Here is a 6203-nt window from a genome sequence, read left to right as displayed (position 1 = left end):
TTACTAAATTCAATTCTAAGTGAACAAAAGTAACTTTGAAGAAGAACATTTTATTTTTGTTTCTTAAGAAATTGTACACATGACATGGTATAAGAGTAACAAGACAAACTACAGCACTTGTAGATAAATATGCAGCCTTACTTTAACCGTTGTTTCATTTCAATGATATACGTTACATGATAATCCTAGTTTCAGGATATACAAAAGTTAATGATACAAGTTCATTGATGATTGAATATTGTCTCGAGAATATTTCACTCATATGGAGACGTCACCACTGCCGGTGAAGGGCTGCAAAATTTATGCTTATGCTCGGCGCTTATGGCCATTAATCAGGAAGGAATCTTTATCGTGCCACACCTGCTGTGACACGGGACCTCGGTTTTTGCGGTCCCAGTTGAAGGACCGCCCCATTTAGTCGCCTCTTATGACAAGCAAGGGGGTACTGAGGACCTCGCCTCTTATGACAAGCAAGGGGTACTGAGGACCTATTCTAACCCGTATCCCCTAGGGATCGTAAAAAGGAAGCCAAAGGCGGATCTAAATCCTTTGTGTGCTCCATTGTACTATCATAAATCAGTCATTTCACTGGTGGAGATTAATGCATTTGTAGGGCATAATTAGGTGGACCTAATCTGCCCAATCCCACCGTATTTTCATTTCGTGGGTTCCAATCTAGTATTGTCCATGGAAGAAAAATATTATTATTGGTCGTTGAAGCCTTTCATGTTAACAGAATACAAGTTGTTGATCTGATGTCTCGCCCCCGTATTATTTGAAATATTATAAGAATGATACATAAAAACACCTGATAAAAATGTAGAACAGCTACGAAAAGAACTGCACGTAGCATTGTGCTGACATTTATGTTACCCATTATATATTTAATAAACATTTTAAGAAAACCTTTCACAATTGAAAGGTAAAAATTGCTTGAAGAAAAACAATACATTTCTTTAATTGCTGTGTTTTGTATTAAATTGTGTTATTTTCAGAGATCATTAATTTATTTCGTCTTAATTGAGAGGTTTAATTGAATAATGATAAACCTACAACTTTCGTTACCAGTAGAAATGATTCTTCATCCATATAAAGTAAAATTGAATTCTTCCTAATGGAAATACATGCAGTACATGTTAGAAATGTACATCTTAACGTGAAGGCAGATCGACTATTTATTTCTATACTTCTTTTATTGCTCTTTTTGTCTTTGAAGTGTATTTATTATTTTGATTTGACTTTGTCACGGGTTTTTATTTCCCTTTTTAATGAAACACCCGCCGCGATCCCTATGTCTTGATCAGGTAAACAGAGTAATCCGTAGTTAAGTCAGTGTGCCAAGAACGGTCAAACAATCGGTATAAACACGTCAGACAGCATTGGAGAGAGAGACAGGTTGTATTGGCAGACTATATCATTTATCTGAAAAATGCTGACGGGATTGTTAAACTCTTTTGTTAGTAGACTGCATTTAAAGGGATATTTTGATATGTAAACCATAGTTGATTCACAGCTACAAACTGCAGGTGGCCGTTGTCATTTTAAAAATATATATATAAATTTCTTGGGCTAATTTGAATACAAGACAAACCTTATCAAGATATAGCCCAAGCGGATCCTGGTTAGAATAGGTCCTATGTACCCCTTGCTTGTCGTACGTGCCGACTATAAAATGGGACGCTCCTTCGGATGAGACCGCAAACACCGAGGCCCCATGTCACAGAAGGTGTGGCACGATAAAGATCCCTCCCTGCTCAAGGCTGTAAGCGCCGAGCATAGGCCTAAGTTTTGCAGCCCTTCACCGGCAACTTTGGTGACGTCTCCATATGAGTGAAAGATTCTCGAGAGGGACGTTAGACAATATTCAATCAATTAATCATTAAGATATAGGGCTGACGGCGAGTGTGACCGGTAGACAATGGATACCTACTCCTCCTAGGCACCTGCTCCCACCTCTGGTGTGTCCAGGAGTCCGTGTTTGCCCAACACTCTAATTTGTATTGCTTATAGGTGTTATGAGTTATCTTCACTTTTCATATATATGACAAGCTTCTAATATATATAGTATGTAAAACTTATACGGTACCAATTTTGATGCACCAGATGCGCATTTCGACAAATAATGTCTCTTCAGTGATGCTCAACCGAAATGTTTGAAATCCGAAATAACTATGAAGTTTTAGAGCTAAATATAGCCAAAAACAGCGTGCCAAAGGAGTGGAGTCAAATTCGTCGAAGGATAAGAGCTATGCACGAGGGAGATAATCCTTAATTTTGAAATGAATTTCTAAATTTTATAAGTATATAAGGGACAAAAGAAAAAATGGAAAATAATTAAGTACCATGTATGTAAAACTTATACGGTATCAATTTTGATGCACCAGATGCGCATTTCGACAAATAATGTCTCTTCAGTGATGCTCAACCGAAATTTTTGAAATCCAAAATGACAATGAAGTTTTAGAGCTATTTTAGGGGAAAACAGTGTGAAGAGGAGTCAAATTCGTCTAAGGATAAGAGCTATGCGTGAGAGAGATAATCCTTAATTTTGAAATGAATTTCTAAATTTTATCACAGCAATTAAATATACATCCGTATTTTCAAGCTAGTAATGAAGTACTTAGCTACTGGGCTATAGAGACCCTCGGGGACTAACAGTCCACCAGCAGAGGCCTCGACCCAGGGGTCATAATATCATAATGTAAAACGTATACGGTACCAATTTTGATGCACCAGATGCGCATTTCGACAAATAATGTCTCTTCAGTGATGCTCAACCGAAATGCTTGAAATCCGATATAACAATAAAGTTTTAGAGCTATTTTAGGGGAAAACAGTGTACCAAAATACATTACGTATGTACAGAACCGCCTGACAGTTGATATAAAAGACGTCAGACAGCAATCGACCTAACGAGAGGTTGTAGCAAAGAAGATCATTATAACAACCATAGAAATATTGAAATCAAATGAGCTTGTTAATACCCGTGTACAATCAACAGAAGTTTGCCTTCATTTAAAAACTGATCATTCGCAGAACATGCTCTTGTGTATCCAATGGTCAGCTGAGAGAAGTTGATGACGGAGAAGTTGGAGTCATCACGTTTGTCATAGTCAGTTGAGTTGTCACTTTCTATATAATTATTCAAACCAAATATCGTATGTACATGTACAATTTTCTTTCTACATCTGTCAGGGCTTAATCTTTGCTAGATACATGTAGGTGGAGCCCAGACGTAACCTCATTCCTCGCAGCTGTCACTCTACCTGTTTATTCGAATATACTTTTGCTACTTGTTACAGAATAGATTTTCTTGGAAATAGAATTATTGTATAAAATTTTGAAAACAAATTGCACACACACTCAAATCTGATGGACGCATGTGAACCAAAAGAAGAATTTTAATGCTTGAAAATGCAAAATCTAAAATTTATTCATTCAAAGAATAAAAGGTCTGGGAATAATCCTGTTGATATTCCGATTTAAAATATCAGCTGAATCTAAAAAAAAAACAACCTCAATTTCTACAGAGATGGGAACAGGTGCTAAGGAAAAATAGACATCTCCTGTTGACCGGTCATGTCCACCGCGAGTCCTAATGTTTACTCCTCCTAAGCACCTGATCCTACTTCTAGTATGCCCAGGTCTTAATGTTGTATTCCCTATAGAAGTTATGAGATTAGTTACTGTTATCTTCGAGACCGTTCTGGACACTGCTATTGAATGCTGATTATTCCGTTTACCCGATCGAGATGCCATGCTTGACACACTGACTATGGATAACTCCGTTTACCCGATCGAGATGCCATGCTTGACACACTGACTTTGACTATGGATAACTCCGTTTACCCGATCGAGATGCCATGCTTGACACACTGACTTTGACTATGGATAACTCCGTTTACCCGATCGAGATGCCGTGCTAAAGGCGGGTGTGGCCGGTCAACGGGGAATGATTACACCTCCTAGGCACCTGATCTCACCCCTGGTATGTCCATGGGTCTGTGTTTGCACTTATTTTAATTTTGTATTCTTTATAGGAGTTATAAGATTGCTAATTGTTCTTCATTTTAACATTCTCATTCCTGGATTAATTCAAATACGATATGCACTAAAATAGAGGTATATTAAAACAATGCTAATTCATAATTTTGCTAGTATTTGAAATGAATTCAACAATTTGATAAATAATGTAGACATGCAATAGTAGTATTCCTGAATTCCTTGACTTTCTTATGTTTTGATATAACATGCATTAAAAGTTGAAGTCTGAAATTTAAATGAATTATAAACAATTTATCAATAGGATCCTAGAAAGTTGTAGCAGTTTTATACAATGTAAGGGTCATAAAAAAGTAAAGGAAGTGCATGGCTTATAGTCTTGCTGGCATTGCTACTTGTACGACTTTATAATCAATGTTACAATACCCTCTGACGAAACCTGGACTATCCAGTGCTTTCTTAACTTCCAAGGGTGCACACAAATAGGACTATCGTATTCGTGCAAGATTTTACACACACATGGCCAACCTGTCTAAATTACGAGGTAACATTTCAATATATAAGTGTCCCGATAAAGTAAAGTAACTTGTCCAATTTTATTGGATTGTATATTGTTTAACTTCCCTCTCGAGAATATTTCACTCATATGGAGACGTCATCATTGCCAATGAAAGGCTGTAAAATTTAGGACCATGCTCAGCGCTTACGGCCTTTGAGCAAGGAGGGATCCTTATCGTGCCACACCTGCTGTGAGACGCGTCCTCTGTTTTTGCGGTCTCATTAGAAGGATCACCCTATTAAGTCGCCTCTTACGACGTGCAAGGGGTACTGAGGACCTATGTCCAAAGTTACAATGATAACATACAGCTTAACTACTGACTGATTGTTTATCACTACATATCGGTTACCTGTGGAAACAAGTAAAAAATTATCCCAGTTTTCTTTCAGACGGTGAACTTGGAAATTTCAAACATGAATGTGGTATCCCGCTACATTGTAACATAATGCTGCTGATCAAAGCTGAGAAAAAAGCTCGTATCTTCAAACAGTCAACTTATGGCAACTGGTCATGGCGACTTTTGTAACCTACTGGATGTTCATATCTGTTGAAATGTCTATGAAAGGTGAAGATAACGAACAGTGATCAATCTCATAACTCCTGTAAGCAATACATATTACATGTAAATAGTTGGGCAAACACGGACCCCTGGACACACCAGACGTGGGATCAGGTGCCTCGGAGGAGTAAGCATCATCAGGTAAACGGAGTTATCCGTAGTCAAAATCAGTGTGTCAAGAACGACCTAACAATTGGTATGAAACACGTCAGACAGCATTTGACCCAATGATAGGTTGAATTGACGAACTAGATCGTTATAACGATCATAGAATTTGCGAAATGCTGACTTCAATCGAGACTGTTGAAGCCCCTGTACCATTAACTTATTTGTCAGTAGCTTGACTCGATTTAAAAACTGAACAAGCTTTTGCGTATCGAATCGAGAGATATAAACACCATATGCAGGTGACAATGGAATATTGCTACATAAATATGGGAAGTTGACGATGGAGAGGCTGAAATCATCCCGTTTGTCATACAGTTGAGTTGTCAGTTTGCCGTTAATGTCTACTTTCAATAAAATATCTAAGTATGAAGCAGAGGTCGACGACTATGTGGTGTCTTTTATTTCGAGCTCACAGGGATCAATCGAATCGACATATGAAAGTTATTATTGTTAATAAACAAAACGTCGTCGATATATTTACATGTCGAAATGAAGGCTACAGCAAGGGATTTTTTCTTCTCGCGTAGAAGTTTTTGAATAGATTCTGCCTTATATGAATATAAAAACAGGTCAGCTAACAAAGGAGCACAATTCGTGCCCATGGGAATTTCAACAGATGAATATATGAATAAAAATGATTATTGCTAATGGAAATAATTTCGTCGAAATATCTAAGTGTCGAGCTGAAGGCCAGAGCAAGAAGTTGTTTTCGTGTAGAAGCTTCTCAATAAAGTATGCTTGATAAGAATATAAAAACAGGTCAGCTAACAAAGGAACACAATTCGTGCCCATCGTAATTCCAACAGAGTAAGGACCATATCATCAAAGACTACGAAGATATCGTCAGTGACGAACTCTAGCATATTTTTTATTTCAACTTCATAGTACCAGTGGGTATCATCAGAGTAATGTTTA

The sequence above is a fragment of the Ostrea edulis genome, chromosome 1 (genome assembly GCF_947568905.1).
Source record: "Ostrea edulis chromosome 1, xbOstEdul1.1, whole genome shotgun sequence".
NCBI classification, from domain to species: domain Eukaryota; kingdom Metazoa; phylum Mollusca; class Bivalvia; order Ostreida; family Ostreidae; genus Ostrea; species Ostrea edulis.
The sequence above is the reverse complement of the archived record's forward strand: the minus strand, read 5'-3'. Positions refer to the sequence as shown.